The following is a 19,772-nucleotide window of genomic DNA, read 5'->3' on the forward strand; positions in this document are numbered from 1 at the left end:
TTAGTCGTAGTGAATAGTAAAATTAATACAAAAGGAAAAAATGTTAATTTGCTATAACTTATTCATCTTAATTCAGCTGGAATTAATACCGTCATATTGTATTCTCGTAAAATATTAGGGGAGGTACGGCCTCCCTTGCCTCCTCTGAAAATCCGCCGCTGTTGGAACTCCACTCATTTTCGCCATTTCCTTTCTTCCCCCATCATCCTTTGTTCATCATCCCGTTCCTGGTTTTTTAGATCACTCTACCGGCGGCCTCCCCAAGCTGCTGACTTTCTCGAACGGCCTCCGTAGAAATGTAGTTCAGGACGACGGATGGCTTCTGCAATGGCACCCAAGGCGGACCTACTCGGGGAAGGAGTTTCGTCTCGGACAGACAGGGAGGCCTTGGGGTATTTGACGAAGCAGGAATGGTATATGGATTCTGTCGGCTGTAAGGACCGGTCGTTAAGGGAGTTAGGTGGTTAGGGCGGTGCTCGTAGGGAATCTGTGGCGTGCAACTTATTCCATATCAAGGTTTAGCGCAATAGATATCAATAGGTCGCAGTGTTAGGCCATCCATGCCCTCCTCAGTTGAATTCCATTCCATACTTATGCCTTTAAGGAACCCGTAGGTTCATTGCCGCCCTCACATAAGCCCAAAATCGCTCCCTATAAAGTCTCTATCATCACATCCTACCTCCCACAAATCCATTTCAATATTATCCTCCCATCTACGTCTCGGCCTCCCCAAAGGTCTTATTTCCCCCGGCCTCCCAACTAACACTCTATATACATTTCTGGATTCGCCCATAGGTGCTACATGACCTGCCCATCTCAAACGTCTGGATTTAATGTTCCTAATTATGTCAGGTGAAGAATACAATGCGTGCAGTTCTGCGTTGTGTAACTTTCTCCATTCTCCTGTAACTGCATCCCTCTTAGCCCCAAATATTTCCCTAAGCACCTTATTCGCAAATACCCTTAGCCTCTGTACTTCTCTGAAAGTGAGAGTCCAATTTTCACAACCATACAGAAGAACCGGTAATGTAATTTTTATATAAATTCTACATTTCAAATTTTTTAGAGCAGACCGGATGATAAAAGGTTCTCAACCTAATATTAACAGGCATTTCCCATAATTATTTTGATTTTAATTTTCTCCCAAACAGCATTTATATTTGTTATTGTTGCTCCAAGAAATTTGAATTATTTCACCATTTCAAAGAATAAATTTCCAATTTTATATTTTCAATTTTTATATTTCCAATTCTTACAATATCTTGGTCACGAGACATAATCACATACTTTGTTTTTTTCGAGATTTACTTTCAAACCTATCGCTTTACTTGCTTCAAGTAAAATTTCTGTTCTTTTTCTAATAGTTTGTGGATTTTCTCCTAACATATTCACGTCATTCGCATAAACAAGAAGCTGAATTAACCCGTGCAATTTCAAACCCTCTCTGTTATCCTGGACTTTCCTTATGGCATAATATAGAGCGAAGTTAAAAAGTAAACGTGATTGTGTATCTCCTTGCTTTAGCCCGCAGTGAATTGGAAAAGCATCAGATAGAGACTGGCCTATACTGACTCTGCTGTAAGTTTCACTGAGACACATTTTAATTAATCGAACTAGTTTCTTGGGAATACCAAATTCAATAAGAATATTATATAGAACTTCTCTCTTAACCGAGTTATATGCCTCTTTGAAATCTATGAATAACTTATATATCCTACTGTACCCTTATACTCTCATTTCTTTTCCAATATCTGCCGAATACAAAAAAAAATTGATCATTAGTAGATCTATTACGCCTAACCCACACTGATGCTCGCCAATAATTTCATCTACATATGGAAATAATCTTCTAAAAAGGACATTGGACAAAATTTTGTACGACGTAAGAAAAGCGATATCTCTTGAAAGTTAGTACACTTAGTCTTGTCCCTCTTCTTAAAGAAATGTACATACAATAAATTATCGTCTCCTTCCATTGTTCTAGTACAATTTTCTTTCCCTAAACAATAAGTAAAAGCTTATATATTTCGCTAGTTAAGGCTCTTCGACCCTCTCATATTAATTCTGCGGAATTTGATCGATACCTGGAGACATAATTTTTCAGCTTTTCTATCGCCATTTGGACTTCAGAAAGTGTGTGTTTGGGTATAAATGGCTCAGAAGTTTGTATTTGAATTTCGTCCCGATCATTTGTATTTGGCCTATGTACATTTAGTAGTTGCCCAAAATAGTTTTTCATCTGTTTAGGATTGAATGAGAGTCTGCAAGCAAGTCACCACTCTCATTCTTGACCACATTTACCCTTGCCTGATATCCATTCTTAAATTCCTTTATGCCCTTATATAAATCTCCAATGTTTTCATTCTTACTATTTGTTTCTACCTCATTCAGTTTTTCCTTCAAGTGACTTCTCTTTTTATTCCTAAGTGTACGACTTGCGTCCCGTCTTTCATTGAAATAAATAATTCGCCTCAACTGGATCCTGTAAGAATCTCAATTTTGCCTGTTTCCTTCTTTCTACTACCATCCAACAATCTTAATCAAACCGCGGTTTCTCTTTCCTAGTTCCATAATAACCTATGTTCTGCTAGGTTGCAATTTTGATATTATCTCGAATATTTTCCCACACGCTATTAACATCTAACTCCTCCTCAACTTCGTCGGAACTTTCTAAAGCGTCAAACCTATTTGAAATTTCGACTTGATAATGTTGCTTACTTTCCTCGTCCTTTAATTTCGGAATATTGAATCTCCTAATATTAACTTGCTGCTCTACTCGCTTGCCTACTGATAGTCTTTCTCTTAATTCTCCAATTACCAAATAATGATCAGAATTACAGTCTGCTCCTCTGAAGATTCGAATGTCTAATACACTAGAAGGTCTTCGTTTATCTATCAAGAGGTAATCTATTTGGTTATGTGTCAATCCATCTGGAGAAGTCCAAGTATATTTATGTTGTACTTTTGACAATTACATTTTTGATATGGCAAAGTTGACTAACCTAGCTCCATTGTCATTACTAGTTACGTGTAGGCTCTCTTTTCCAATAGTCGGTTAAAAAATATCCTCCCGTCCTACTTTAGCGTTGCAATCCCCGAATAATATTTTCATGTGATATCTAGATAACTGATCAAAAGTGTATTCCAATTCCTTGTAGAAGCTAACCTTTATATGGTCGTCTTTCTCTTCTGTAGGGGCGTGAACATTTATAAATGTGATATCGCACCATCTACCCTTAAGTACTAAATACGATAACCTGCCACTAATAAATTCGAACTTTTCTACTCTTGATTTTATTCTTTTATGAACAAAGAATCTTGTTCCTAATTGGTGATTATTGTTTCCTTTCCCATAATACAACAAGTAATCTCCTATTTGTGATATACCATTCCCATCTAACCTAACCTCCTGTACTCCCACAAAGTCTATTCTATATCTAGCTAGTTCCATTGCTACTAATGTTACCCCTCCTGTTCCATATAGACTTGTAACATTCCAAGTACCAAACCTCATAACCTTGTTTCTTTGCTGTGGTCGTGCCAGAGAATCAGTCCCATTCCGAGGCTTATTTTCACGTTTTGTAACAAGCTGTTTTATACGGTGATGGGTTGTTAGTCCTTCGCCCAACCCCCAAGCTGGAGGACCACCCCTTATCGGCTGTCCACGACTGCTTATTCAATATATTCTCAGCTACTCTCCATATCTAGAGGCCGTCTCCTCTATCCTCAACCTGAGGACGCGCCATGCCGTGGTGATAGGAATCCACCATACATGGGCAGAAATTCTCTAAGTTTGCGTAATTATAGCATGACGAAGTACAGTACGACTCATTCATTCAGTGTTCCGCCCAAGGACAGATCTTTCACTGCAAACCCAGCTTTCTCCATTCTTTCCTATTTGCTGCCTTCCCTTTGTCTCCTCATATGCTCCATATATCTTAATGTTGTCTATCATCTGTTATCTTCTTCTGCCTCGAACTGCTCCCCGTTCACCATTCCTTCCAGTGCATCCTTCAGCAGGGACTTTCTTCTCAGCCAGTGACCCAACCATTTCCTTTTCCTCTTCCTGAATTAGTACGATATACCTACATAAATTGACCGTAGCTTATACTGGGTGTTCATTTCAAAGTGTGTCATGACGTCACTGTTGTTGGGTCACCGATTTGAAGCGAGTTTCAGCTTATATGTTAGAGAAGTTGCCTATTATTTAAGGCGTTCTTCAATCTGAACTTGAGAACGTGTACGGTATAACTTGAACGTCGTAGCAACAGATGGCGGTCTGTACGGTCTGTGTGCTACCATAATCTCTTTCGAACTGTGTTTTGCGCCGGGAAGTCGTACGCAGGGTATTTGTTATCATCGGTTGCGTACGGTAACATTCCACAACACAAATCAAATGTTCCGTGTCCATGTTGACCGTCGAAGTTAATGTCAACAAATATGTAAGTAATCGTCTTAACCCTATCCCCATATCCCGACAGTACGTATTTCCAAACAGTTCACATTCCTGCCACTACCGGTGTTACCGTACGTATCGGTATGTACTCTTCAGAATGAACGCCGTACTTGCTAGGCAACTTCTCTGCCTCTTAGGTTATACACCTCTGCGGAAGTGTAGGAAGATTGAATTCTCTAGGCTCATCGGCTAGCCACATGACGGCATACAGCGAGCCATGACACATTTTGAACTGTATTATTTGCATGTAACACTTCTCTGCGTACTTTTTCAATTAAAGCAATGTTCTATACATGGCGCTTCATATTTGTACCCGAGTTTCCATCCACTTATTACACACAAATGGCATTGCATGAGAGGATGAAATGAGCCCTTGAGTAAAAAGGTAAAGCATGTCCACATTTCACATTTCAAGAAAATGACACTTTAGTACTTATTTTACACATTGTCAATGATATACATACAAACGTCACTAAATTAGCTTTGTATGCATACCAGTGACGATGTGTCAAATAAACCAGTTAATGAACAAATATTCCGTTTTCTTGAAATTTGAAATATACAGGACATGGTCCACATTTTTATTCAAGGGCTGAAATTACAATGAATCAGTAGGACAGCCATTAGCATTACGTAAGCACCAGCATTTGCTGCTCATTTTTTCAGACGTGGCTGAACGTTCCGTCCTGCCCTAACAAACATAGGATATTATTCTGGCACCCGATCACACTCCTCTCGAATTATGCTTGTAAAGCAGCGTTACCAAAGTGTGGGTCTGGACCCCAAAGGGGGATCGTGTAAGGGGTTGAGATTTGACGCGAAATGATTTACAAAATAAGTCAAAAAGTTTCTTATTAACATTTATTTTGTAACTAGCCGTACCCGTGCGCTCCGCTGCACTTGTTAGAATTAAATATAAAGTAATTACATAATTAAAATAGGACATCTAGTCCAGGGAACATTCGTGTTTGATAGAAGGATAAATCGTTTAATATGTTATTTAATTTAAATTGTATTTAAATAATTAAAATGCGATCATTTTGGTCCAGAGACCACTCATTTAGTGCAATGATAATTCCTTAACATGTTTCTTAATTGTTATTACATGCAAATAATTAAAACATGATCATTTGGTTCAGAGAACATCCGTTTTTGATGCAAGGATAATCCGTTTAACATTTTTTTACATTAATCTTGAACACATATTTAATAAAGCACTCCAAATTAATACAGTGGATTGTGTACGAAGATAATTTTTATGTTAACCTTACTGTGAATTTTTTTGTTAAGTTTATTATATTCACGCCTTAACATATGTGGTCATGTCGTGTGTTTAGAATGTGTGGGTATATCAGCAGGCCGTTTTTACTCTTGTTGAGTTCCTGTTTCTATTGTGTGTTGTAGATGGCTTGTGTTCATGTAACTGATTATAGACTTTTGCTTAATGTTTTTTGTATTGGTAATTGAGGCGGTGATGAATCAAGGCATGTATCTTTCCAATCCGGCACTTGCCTTTATGACTAAGGGAAATCGTGAAAACCCCAGTCAGATTGGTCGGCCACGGAGTTTGAACCCGGGACCTCCCAAATACGTGTCTCAAACGCTGCCATCTGCGCCAACTCGCTCGGTTGTATGTCATTGTTTATGCAAATATAAGAAATGAGGTACCCTACATAAATATTATTTAAAAAAAACACAGGAAACGAATATGGGTAAATTATGAACGCAGGGAACGCCATTTCATGATATATTTTAAAATAACTCAGCTCCAGTGAGCTCTATGGTAAAATGCTTATTTATTATGGGCTGTATTTTTGGTCCAGTAAAAATACTCATCTTTACGACAAAACTCTTAACTATTATGTTCTGTGAACAAAAGGAATTTAAGTGTATAAAATTAGAGTATTTCATGTGGACCAAATAAAGTTGCAATAATCAAGTTATACAATATTTCGACAGAATATCAAGTTTTCTGTGCGTAAAGATATATTTTCATCTTACCTCAGTCCTCATATTATGTAGTATTACATCCATCTAGGGAAACCAAAAATTTCAAATAGTGAAGGAATTATTCAAATTAGCTTCTGAGATTACTTCATACAAACACACACATATTATCTGTATATTATTATTGGTAAACGTCAAGGCCGCCTTAAATAGACGGAGTCATTTGTTTTTATTTCATTATAGCCATCGACGTCGTTCCTGCAATAACTCCTATATGACACAATTATCGATTTTCAGATGTTTGCTCTATTAAATAACTTAAATAGTGATATAGCAAATAATACAATCTCCTATACGTAATTATTGTTCTTTCTTTCAAAAATGTAAGAATTCACGACCTCCTATGTACCACTGCCATAGAATCAATAAATCTGTTTTTTCTTCCTACTGAAAAATTTTATTTTTTGCGCATAGGAGTTACGGGACAACGACACTATAATCTGAGGCGGCGGTGAAAATGTATAGTATTTTTATTTTAAAACTCCTGTATATCCTTAAATATCAGTCCTATCAAATTTTTTCATAGAATAAAACTTATCGGAAATCATTTTAAAGAAACTTTTGTTGTGTAACATTTTTCACAAAAATCAATAATAAGCGAGATATTTCGATTTATTTAACTCAGACCCCTATATAACCCTCCTTTTAAATAAATTATTTTGAATGTCATGTAGCCTAAAATCTAAATTGCAACGAACTTAATTTATATTCCAATTTTCATCGAAATCCGTTCAGCCATTATCGCGTGAAAAGGTAACAAACATCCAGACGGACAGACATACAAACAAAAATTTCAAAAAAAGCGATTTTCGGTTTCAGGATGATAACATGATAACACCAGTTATTTTTGGAAAAGCGAAAATTGCCAGAAAAATTTCGGTTACATATTTATTAGGCCTATCAGTATTGATTAGGAACATAAACATATACAATATTGAACATAAGAATAAAAAATGTTTCAGTACATATAAAGTAAAAAATAATTAATGAGACTAATGTGCCTGTTTTTCAGAAGCAGGTTCTCAAATCTGGACTCAGCATTCCATACACACACAGTGATATCATTTTAGAATTGAAGGAAATTTTTCACTTTTGTTTTCATGGTGAACATAGACGAGAAACTCATTTTGCATAACTACAAGGTTGCGAATATTTAAAAATAATTGCGTAATTTTGCAAGCTCGAGGTTTTTTTGTATTCTTTTGATCCAAAATTGGTCTACGCTTTGCGAAAAGTATAATTTAAACGTTCCATTTCTAGGTACATATTTAAATGAGATTTTCCTTCATAGTTTCTGGAATTTCAATCACTTGAACGCAACTGCCTAAGAATGGATTCATCATCTTTGTGATAGTCATAATTGTTTTGAGTTTCTTCCGGAATGTACTCAAAAAGTTGTTGACTAAAATTGTGGAAATTTGGTTGCCTGTCCGCAAAACACAGTATTTGCCTGTCATATGTAAATGTTTCATAAGCTCTTTAATACACTGGAATGAATCAAATATATATTTGTAAATTATATTAGCTAAAAATCAAGTTTCTTTGTAAACCCGTTAATTTTACCTCCGGCTGTTACAATGTTAGTATCTTGGAACTGTAAAATATTATTCAAAACGCTTTCAGTCCATTTTTATGAAAGAACTAGGCTAATCCATCGGTCTACGGACTGAGTTTGTTTTCAAGTGATATACACAATAACAAGCTTTTAGACAAGGATTGGCGTTGTTTTGGAAGAAGCATAAAAATTATCGAAATCTAAAAATAATCATATACAATATTATATACCGATAACAGAAATGGCCAAATGGACCGAGTGAGTTTTGGGAACACATTCTTCAATTTTGAAAAATAGATTTGGATATATTCCGATTTATTGTCTTAAATATTAAAAGTCATGTATATAAAAAGTTCTGTTCTTAACTATAAAACTCTTTTCAACACGTTACCCCCAAGTAAACCATCTTCCGTGTGATAAATAGTATTTTCATATAACGAACTCATACCTTCACAAATTTTGCTGAAAATACAAGTTTGCAACACCCTTCCTTTAATGCAATTTATCACTTTGTATTGAACTATTACCGCAGCGCCACGGTGAAGTACTAGAAATGTTTACCTAATATTTCGTGTAATTGTTGAGCCATATATAATTCAATCTCGTCATAATTTGTGCGGTATCCACTGATTCTGAGTAAAATTATCATTATTTTCGATTTTACAAGGATTTATTAATTTTCGAATGAGGTTTATTACCGGTAAGGCAGGGGGAAGGGGTCGCAAAAGAAAGTCTCGCCCAAAAGTGGGTCGCGCCTTCAGGAAGTCTGGGACCTCTGTTCTAAGTAATCACAGCCCTAGGTTTCCTGGTGCACGCCTTTTCGTTGAGGTGTCCTCGCAGAAGAAAGTCCAACGTTGTTTAATCTTATCGTCATGGTTACTGCTTCTAGATTTATTTCTTTATACAGGGACATCATTTTATTTTTACTAACATTTTTAATATTAACCTGGCTATACCTTTAGAGAACCGGAAACACCGTTCGCTACCCCCTTCCACAACTGGAGTTCGATGATACTGGCGTAAAACACAAACAAATGACTTTACTAGATATAGGAGGGAAGAAAAGTACTTCACCCATTTACGTAAACTAGGAAATATCGCGATTTTGAGTTCGATAATTTTCATTGGGTTTTTATTTAATCAAAATGCAGTACTGTATTAAGAATAAGTGTTTTTACTCACGAACTGAGTTATCCATGCGAACGTGTTCATTATGCAGTGTATATTATACTGTCTACACCACATTAGCGTACACTATAGAGAATGAAGTTCAATTGAAAAATAATCATAATATGGATATTTAAACACATTTTTGAAAATGGTAGCCGTTCATTCCGATAGCCTACAGGCTTCAGTTCTTTTCTGCATATTACCGCACTATAGACTATTGCATCTAATTCCAATTACCAGTTTCGTCCTTCGTACGAGTAACTCATGTTGAAATAATTCTGCACCTACTCTACAAAAGAGTACCTTATGTACTGTAAATTCAATCTTCACTTCTGCCCGACCCGCACAGATAAAATTACTCAGACATGCTATCTACTGTCCGTCCAAGTGGTTATGCCGCAGGATCGTAGAAAGGAGGGAAATCACGTGACAGTTAATTACTTAACGAGGCCCTTTTATTTAAGTTATTTTAAACAGTTGTATAATATTACGTAAACGTCCAATTCCTAACAGAAATTAATGTTTTCAGAAAAGAGCTAAGACAGCCCAGCTTTTACAGAGAGGCGTGCAGAAGCAGGTGGGGGAAATCGGGATGCGACGTAGGCAAACGGACAGTGCCTGTGCGAAAATATGATTCAATATTAAAAGTTCTTTCGTCACTGGAAAACGCGAAGATATTTCTGGAACGTACTATACTCAGTAACTCAGTGCTGTTTACTATAAGCGGCCTTGATTCTGTCTGGAGAACAGTTGAAACTTCATTAGTAGAAAGGGTGGGAGTGAAGTACATTCAAAAACTCAGGTACAATAAAAATTGAAGTAAAAATAAAATGATGTCCTTGTACAAAACATTACCATCCTGTGGGCAAGGATCCTTGGGCAGACCGTTCAAGCGTTGGCAAGAGACCGTAACGGGCCACTAGGCCCAATACATGCAAGGATGATGATGATGACAAAACATTTGCAGTAAATTTTATGATCAAATACACATGTTTCGGACCACAATGAGAATAAAATTAAATTAAAGCTTCATTATTTTGTACTTCAAATGGTATAGAGCACAGTACATTTTAGCGGTGGAATGAGTCACTCAATGTGAATGCTTACGCTACTGCAGTGCAACAAAAAGTGGATATAGATAGGCCTGTGTGCATGTATATGTATATATATACATATATATATATATATATATATATATATATATATATACAGAGGGTGCCAAAAAATGTATACACTATTTAATAGCTCATAACTAACTCACTTTTTAATATTTTTTCGAGTGTGACCGCTTAAAATAATAGCTGAAGTCAGAGTGAACTTTGAGGAAAGAAAATTCATTCTAAAATGCTACTGGAAGACTCAGAACATAAGTGGTGCAAAGACGGTTTAGAATGGAGTTTCAACGAGATTCACCAACGCGACTCACAATTGTTTGTTTGCGAGATAAGTTTGAGGATGAAGGAACTGTTCAGAATATCCATAAGAACAATTCCGGAAGACCACGAACATTCACCAGCCCCACAAGAGAAAGAGAAGTCATCGAAAGGTTTCAGCACTCTCCTAGAAAATCTGATCGGCAAGCGGCTCGTGAGACAGGACTTTCAAAATCGAGTGTCCATCGCGTTTTGAAGCGTGCTCAATGGAAAAGTTTTATTCCTAGATTAGTCCACGCTCTCAATGAAGATGATCATGACCGGAGAATTGAATTTTGTGAGTGGTACCAAGCAAAATGTGCGGAGGACGATCAATTTCCATGTAAGATTGTCTGGAGTGATGAGGCCACATTTAAGTTAAATGGCTCAATTAATCATCACAATTGCACTTACTGGGCATCCAACAATCGTCATGTGACAGTGGAACACCATGTGAACATACCAGGAGTTACAGTGTGGTGTGGTTTGTCAACATCTGGTTTAATTGGACCTTTCTTTTTTGATGGTACTGTGACAGGTGCAATTTACCTCAACTTGCTAAAGGAATCCGCCATGCCAAGCATCCAAGAGATGTTTAGGAATGAAGAATGGTACTTCCAGCAGGATGGAGCACCTCCCAACTACTACGCGACGTGAGGGCCTGTGTTAACGACCATCTGCAAAATAGATGGACAGGACGAAGAGGTAGTACCGAGTACTCCCCTCGCTTACCGGATTTGACTCTGATGGATTTTTTTCTGTGGGGACATGTCAAGCAAAATGTTTATAGCACAAAACCAGCTACAATCGATGAGTTTAAAGCAGCCATTGAAAAAGAATGTGTCCAAAAAGGTAAAAAAAGTAAAAGTATCCCCGTAACATGCCATTAAGGGACTTGGGGGGGCATGGAGGTAGAGCCCCATGCTTTCCATGACCTCGGCACTAGAATGAGGTGGTGTGGTCGGCACCACGCTCTGACCGCCTTTAACCCCCAGGAAAGACCCGGTACTCAATTTAATAGGAGGCTGAGTGAACGTCGGGGCCGTTCTGAAAGTTTGGGAACGAGAAATAATCCTGTCACGACCTGGGATCGAACCCCGGACCTTTCAATCCGTAGCCAGCTGCTCTACCAACTAAGCTACTCAGTGAATGTGCCCAAATACCAATCGAAATGATTAGGAACGTTTTGGATTCCATCGGTCAGTGTTATCAGCTGTGCCTGGATCACAATGGCCAACAATTTGAACACTTTCAATAAATGACTGGTTTCTACATTGATTCGCATTATTTTTAATTTTGAAACGTTTCTGTATCATAATAATTCTTAAAGTTGTAGTCATTGAAAGAGTGTGTACATTTTTGGCACCCTCTGTATATATATACACATATATAATTATTTATGTTACATATGATTAACATCTGAAAATGAGGAAAGTAAAGCCGAAATATGTTTTTTTTATTTATCCTACTATGATGGAGTTATAGCCATCAGACCTTTTTGACACCACCAGAAATTTAATACAATTACAAGAACAAGTGTACATTATCATCATTCAAATTAATCTAATATAATATGCATAATATAACATAAAATATGGAAGGCAATAGTTAAAAAGAAATGTTTGTGTTATTTAATTAACGAAATCTGAAGAGATCCAACAAAAGCCTTTTGCAAATGTTGTCTATATTCAAGCGTGTCAAGGTCTACGTATTTATTAAGCCACATAGAGACAAATCATTAAACAGTGCCCAATATTGTCTTAGTCCAACGAAATTTCGATTATTCTAATTTTGTGCATGTCATAAAATGCAGTAAAACCACCTGTGCCAAAAGGAATCTTTGGCATTATTTGTGTACTGTTATATTATTATGTTAATTGTGTTGTGGCTACTTGGCGAATTTATGTAAAGCTATATTTAAAGGTAGCAGCCCCCGCGGTGGTCTAGTGGCTAGAGCGCTGGACTTATAATCCTGTCGGCCCGGGTTCGATCCCATTTATAACGTGTGTTGGGCAAGTCCGTGGTCCAGGTAACACAGGGGTTTTCTCCGGGAACTCCGGTTTCCCTGTATCATCCCAATAAATCTCCATAATCATCTCATCAAGGGTGTAGTGTAAACCAGCATCTTATGGCGCACCCAGGGCAATGACTCTGTCGGTAAATTGATCTACATAGCTGGCATCATATGGGTGAATGAGGTAAGTCAAGTACCTGCCGTTAGTAAAAAAATATATATATATAGGCTATTTAAAGGAAGCACAAATGTTAACAATTTACTATAAATAGGGCTGAATGCAGGAAATTATCACGAACTTTCCTCAATCCATGGTGAAAACATTCAAAGCAGCAGCTTCAGGTACTTCAACTTCTACAGTTGTATGATGAAGGATGAGTGGAACGAAGAAAAATTGTCTCCGGCACTGGGATTTGAACCCGGGTTTTCAGCTCTATGTGCTAACGCTCTATCCACTTTGTTACATTGTAATAATATATTCTAATAATATATTCTAAAGTTGTGCCTGAAACATTTATGTAGAATCGCTCATTTTCTAGTTTTGGTAAGAGCTTAATGATATTATTTCTAATGTAGCTTATTTGTGATTTATTCAGTAAGGAAGTAAAACATAATGTCTGTAGATAACAAAATCAAATAATCTTTATGCTATATTTGGTGGCACTTTTAAAAGCGTATAGTGACTTTTTGAAAATTGAAGTTGGTAACATTGCTTGACACGATGTGGAAACGAGGCCATGCATACAGTGCGTATCTGAGTGCACAGAAGCATTCAAGTGTCAGCAGCTTCCTGACGCCAACCGTAAGTCTGCTTGCAGTTTATTTTACATGAAGTAGAAAGCATAGTATTTTAATGTAGGGTTTTATTAATGAGCGGAATATTTAGCTCTGAAGGCTCAACCGAGAGTGATAGTTTCCACGAGTGCATGAAATCTGTTTACCCTCGTATGGCATACAATATTTTATCCAATATCACGTTTAATAATTCGTTGTAATAAATAAATATTACAATAATTTAATATTGAATTCTTAATATAATTATATACTTATCCCTTATAATCATGTTGCTGTTACCAAAAACAAGGAGTGGATAAACATTTACAAAAGCCACTTGTCGCTACGGCAACGAATGTTAGTAACAATAAAAACATAAATATCTTCTCATTCCTGGCAAATGTAACACGAATCTATACTAATAATAAATCTGTAACCGAAATATTTCTGGTAATTTTCGCTTTTCCAAAAATAATTCTGTTAACATGTAAAATTAACCATTTTAAAAATTTATTTTTTATTTTTGTATGTCTGTCTGTGTATCTGTCTGTCTGGATGTTTTTTTATCTTTTCATAATGGCTGAACCGATTTATATCAAAATTCGAATATAAATTAAGTTTGTTATAATTTAGTTTTTAGGCTATATTGCATTTAAAATACGTTATTTAAAAGGGGAGTTATAAGGGGTCCTGAATTAAATACATCGAAATATCTCCCTTATTATTGATTTTCATTAAAATGTTACATAACAAAAGTTTCTTTAAAAATTATTTCCGTTAAGTTTTATTCTATGCAAAATTTTGATAGGACTGATATTTGAGGGGCTCAAAACCAGAGTGGACCAAGTCCACCAAGTGGTCAGTTTGTGGATTAATACAATCTCGGATGAAGAAAACTTAGATTTATTCATTTCTGTAACAAACAAAGTCCATACGTCATTTGTTACTCCACGTAGGACAGCATTTGAAGAGTCCACTGCAAGAATGATGGATGTCATTTGGAATACATTTTTCAGGAGAAGCAATTGAAAGTTTGAAATGCTTGGCGCTCAAAGCTTAACTGTGATTTTCCGATCGTTACTGGACAATGACTATCAGTGTTAATGCCATATAACTTTCTATGTACATTCTATATGTCTTAAGCTATGCATTGACAGCCTTGGTTCATTTTCGACAAGAAAGTGACATCCATCATTCTTGCAGTGGACTCTTCATTTCCTATGGAAGGTGAAGGTTGCTAAGCATGAGCCAGGAACTTTGAGACTCAATTTATCATAATTGTTTCAGAAGGACTTGGTCCACTCTGGCTGTGAACCCCTCATTTAATGAGATAAATGAGCTTAAAAAATAACAATGCTTTTTATAGGCTATAATGAAATGAAAACAAGTGACTTCATCTATAAGGGGCCTTGCACAACAACAAACGGAAGATATTCATTTAACACTATTTTTATACGGATATAGTATTCTATGATGGGAATAATGTTTAAATGTTTAAATCTGTCCTCGCGAATTTGTTAACTTTATAATTAACACCATAATAACCTATGGACCTGAGAGTGAAATTTATTGCACGTGCATACAAAATCAGGAAGCCGAATGCCAGCGATGTGTGTACAACCTATGATTCCATATTGACTACAGTATATAAGTAGCTTACTATTTTCAATGTCATCACGGTATGGCTACAGACAAATAAATGTAGTAAGTAATGCTCACAAATTTCATTACATTGTCAGCAATGAAGAAAGTGGTTTCAATTAAGTCGCCAATACTGCTGACTATTGTAAGTAGGAAACAGCCATAAAGGTGAGTTTTGATCTTCATTCCTTATTTTATGAAGTTTGATTGTTCATTGTTTACACCATTTGATATTTTTCGTGAACGCTAATTTCTTTAGATATAGGTTATCAGAGCCACCGGCGTAGCTCTGTCGGCTAAGGCGCTTGCCTACCGATTCGGAGTTGCGTTCGGGCGCGGGTTCAATTTCCGCTTGGGCTGAATACCTGATTGGGTTTTTTCCGAGGTTTTCCCCAACCGTAAGGCAAAGTCAGGTAATCTATGGCGAATCCTTGGGCTCATTTCGCCAAATACTATCTCGCGATCACCAATCTCATCGACGCTAAATAACCTCGTAGTTGATACAACGTCGTTAAATAACGAAGTAAAAAAAGCGTTATGAGTAAGACATTTTTTAAATTCAGATGTAACTCTCCACAGACAATTTGTATATCTAAATTATACGTTTGTTTAACCAATGTTGTGAGTTATACATATATACAGTAGGTGAATTGAAATCAATATTTTGTTGTAGTAGAGAAGTGATTTTATTATCATCACATTGCACAGTTTTAAGTGTATTAGATTATATTGTACCTACATTCTATTTCTGGCAAGTTTGAATTTATTGGTTTCATTGGTTAGATAATTAGCTACGTTTTCGTAAGCTTTTGTTGTAATTTTAGGGTTTACTGGAGTCTGTCTATGTGTATAAACATTTCTATGAGTTGACCTTCTTGATTTTTTAAATATTGATAAGTAATAAAATAACAATGTGTTTTATAAGTCAGTGCCACCTCGATCAGACTAATCCAATAAATTTGAATTTTGAATTCATCTTTGTAGATTATCCAATAAGTCGTATTATGATGAACGAGTAATGTGGTTTTAGTTTCCGTCTTGACTTATTTATAATGTCAACACAAAAAATATTTTTGTTAACACATTTTAATTATTTTGTGAACGTTTTCGCTCTGTGTGGGCATCTTCAGACAATATAGATATCTGTACACAATGTATATCAAAATTACTTAATACATGTGACCAATTATACGAATTTAAAATTTTAAAAAGGCAATTAAAAACACTTTTAAAAATCTAACTAAAAGTACAGCAACAAGATCAATCAATAAGTATAAGAAATATGCATATTTAATATCATACTGTGATCGTCCATTACAGATAGAGATCACAACCGGGCTATTGTGTGGGATAAATAAGCCGTATTGTTATTATGTGTGTGAAGACTCGTAGGTGGACACTTATTTGACAATAGGACGCATATTTTAACAAAGAATACCATTAAAATATTTGCAAATCAATGAAGGTATATAGGGTCATGGATAACTAATATGCTTCTGAATTGGTGTTTAGGCGTGAATAGAAAATGGTATGGATCACTAGAAGGTTTGGAAATACACGATGAATGTACCCATAGTTTACACAAATTTAAGTAAGTAATACTATGATCACTTATTAGCAAATATGTAAAGAAAATATTATTATAAAGAGTTGCGGTTGTATAGTACTTATCACAATGATGTACTCTTATAATAACTTGATGTTTACTCACCATACATTTGCATCTCGTTATAATAATATTTCATCTTTACAACATATTTGTTAATGTAACATTTGATGTTCACTTACTATACATGTATCTGCGTTTATTTAATGCGGTTTTGCATAAGAGGAAAGATATTACCTACTTATTCTTTCTATGTGGACATGAATGTTTATACATAATATAGGGATTTCCTTTAAACCGCAGAAGCTCAATGTTCATATTAATATAACTATGACTACACTAGAAATGATCATTTGTTTCTAGAAAATTCTGTACATGATTAAAATTGTTCGATAAATAGAACTTAGTTAAAGGAGGCAATGGTAGCTGCCAAAATTGACATGCTACATGTATCGACTCTGAGAAATATTGTAGCAATAGCTACTGTACATACGGGGACTGTATGGTTTGTTATATGTGCGCCCTCTGTACCCGATTAGAGTATTCATATATAAACGAGATGTGTTAACTGTACATAAAAATTCATTGCTACAGATTTAAATTATTAGTAATTGGAATGAATTGTTATAGAACTGTAAACACTGCTTTCAGTAATTAATGTTTGACACATGAAATAGGCCTAATCTATAAACTACAAGGCCTAATAATGAATCTGTAACCAACAGTTTTCTGGTAATTTTCGCTTTTCCAAAAATAATTGGTGTTAACATGTATAATTAACAACCCTGAGACCAAAAATAGCATTTTTTTTTACATTTTTGTCTATCTGTCTGTCTGTCTCTCTCTCTCTCTCTCTCTCTCTCTCTCTCTCTCTCTCTCTCTCTCTCTCTCTCTGCATATTTGTACCTTTTCACACGTGATAATGGCTGAGCCGATTTATATGAAAACTGTAATATAAATTAAGTTTGTTCTAACTTAGATTTTAGGCTAGATAGCATTCAAAATACTTCATTCAAAGGGGGGATTATAAGCGGGTAAATAAATTGAAATATCTCGCTTATTATTGATTTTTTGTGAAACATTTTACAGACAATAGTTTGTTTTAAAACAGTTTCCAATAAGTTTTATTCTCTGTAAAATTTTGATAGGAATAATATTTAACGAGATACACGAGTTCTATAATAACAATATGTTTTATCAGCGTCGTCTCAGACTAATAGGTATACAATGAAATGAAAACAAATGACTACGTCTATTTATGACGGCATACATAACAATAAGAAGATATTCATTTAACACTATATTCATTCGGATATAATTGTTCTCTATGATGGAAATAATGGATGTTTTTGTCCACAGAACATAATAGTATTTTTAAGAGTTTTCTCATAAAGATGAGTATGTTTACTGGACCAAAAATACAGCACATATTGAGTAAAAATTAATATTTTATCGTTGAGCTCACAAAATGTCACGAAATGGCGTTCCTCTGCTCATAATTTTATTTACCCATATTCGTTTCCTGTGTTTCTTAAAATAATATTTATGTACCACATTAATTTTCATTTTTTATTTATATATACAATGATGCATAACCTAGCAAGTTGGCTCAGACGGTAGAGTTTGAAACTTGCTTTCTGGAGGGTTCAAATTCTGTGGCCGACTAATCTGACTGGGTTTTTTTTTATGGTTTTCCTTAGTCATAAAGATAATTGCCAGATTGTAAATTTATATGCCATGATTCATCACCGCCTCAATTACCAATACGATAAATATTAATCGAACTCTATAATAGTTACGTGAACACAAGCCATCTACAACACATTATAGAAACAGGAACTCAACAATAGTATAATCGGCCTACTGGTACAGCCACACATTCTGACATGCGACATGGCCGCAAATGTTAAAGCGTGTATAAATAAACTTAACGTAAAAAATATGCACAGTGCGGCCGACATAAAAAATTATCTTCAACACAATCCACTGCATATTTACATTAATTTGAAGTGATTTATTAAAGGATGCAATCACGACTAATTTGGAGACATGTTAAACAAATTATCCTTGCAACAAAAACGAATGTTCTCTGAACCAAATGATCCCATTTTAATTATTTGCATATACTAACAATTAAGAAACATGTTAAAGGAATTATCCTTGCACCAAATGAGTGCTCACTGGACCAAAAGATCGTATTTTCATTATGTAAATAGAATTTATACTAAGTAAAATATTAAACGATTTATCCTTCTATCAGATAAGTTTGTTCCCTGAACCAAATGTCCTATTTTTATTATGTAGGCTAATTACTTTATATTTATTCTAACAAGTGCAGCGGAGCTCACTGGTATGGCTAGTATACAATATAATTTTAAGCACTATTTTTAGCCGCTATTGAGACCTAGTGGCTAGAGTATGGACTTATAATCCTTTGAACTCGGGTTCTATCCCGGGTCGGCCTGGATGGCGCAGGCGGTAGAATGCTGACCTTCTGACCCAAATTGTGGATTCGATCCCGCTCCGAGGCTCATGTCAGTAAATTTACTGGCATGTGAAAGAACTCCTGCGAGGCAAAATTCTGGCACACTGGCGACGCTGATATAACTTAGGCAGTTGCGAATTCCGTTAAATAATAGTACATTATGCAACGAGCCTATAATTAAGGTAATTAAGAAGTGAGTATGGATATTTATGAAACTCGCTTGCGCTCGTTTCATAATTTTCATACGAGCTTCTTAATTACCATTATAGGCGAGTTTCATACGACTTTTTATGCTCGACCATATTTCTAACTTGATATTATTAATTTTCTTTGTATCTGACCTAGACCAATGTCCCGTATGTTGTGAGATGTGCGGAGACGCGAAAGTATTGATTTTTTCCGAGGAACCGATGTTCACATTGACCTTGCTAGGCCATAAGAACCAACAGAGATAACATTGAAATTAAATTTGACATTGAAAAACGAGATAACAAATTGAATTTGTTTGAATATTATTTACAATTAACGCTAATTATTATAGTAACAGAACATAACCATCTGCGACAGTATTGGATTTCCAGCCTCCGTGACTTTTCGCTAATTCTCTTTCGATTACATATCCGAGAATAATCGATACTTGCGGTTTATAACG

At 35.6% G+C, this 19,772-nt stretch overlaps 1 protein-coding gene across 1 annotated transcript in view; it reads left to right on the forward strand.

Moving 5' to 3' along the window:
• Positions 1-13,322: 13,322 nt before the first annotated feature.
• Positions 13,323-19,772, forward strand: part of LOC138710314 (mitochondrial amidoxime reducing component 2-like) — a 54,372-nt gene continuing 47,922 nt past the window's right edge. The window contains exon 1 of the mRNA XM_069841120.1: positions 13,323-13,416. The gene's annotated coding sequence lies outside the window, so the exon portion shown is untranslated. The remainder of the gene's footprint in view (positions 13,417-19,772) is intronic.

Source organism: Periplaneta americana, chromosome 12 (assembly GCF_040183065.1).
Source record: "Periplaneta americana isolate PAMFEO1 chromosome 12, P.americana_PAMFEO1_priV1, whole genome shotgun sequence".
Lineage (NCBI taxonomy): Eukaryota > Metazoa > Arthropoda > Insecta > Blattodea > Blattidae > Periplaneta > Periplaneta americana.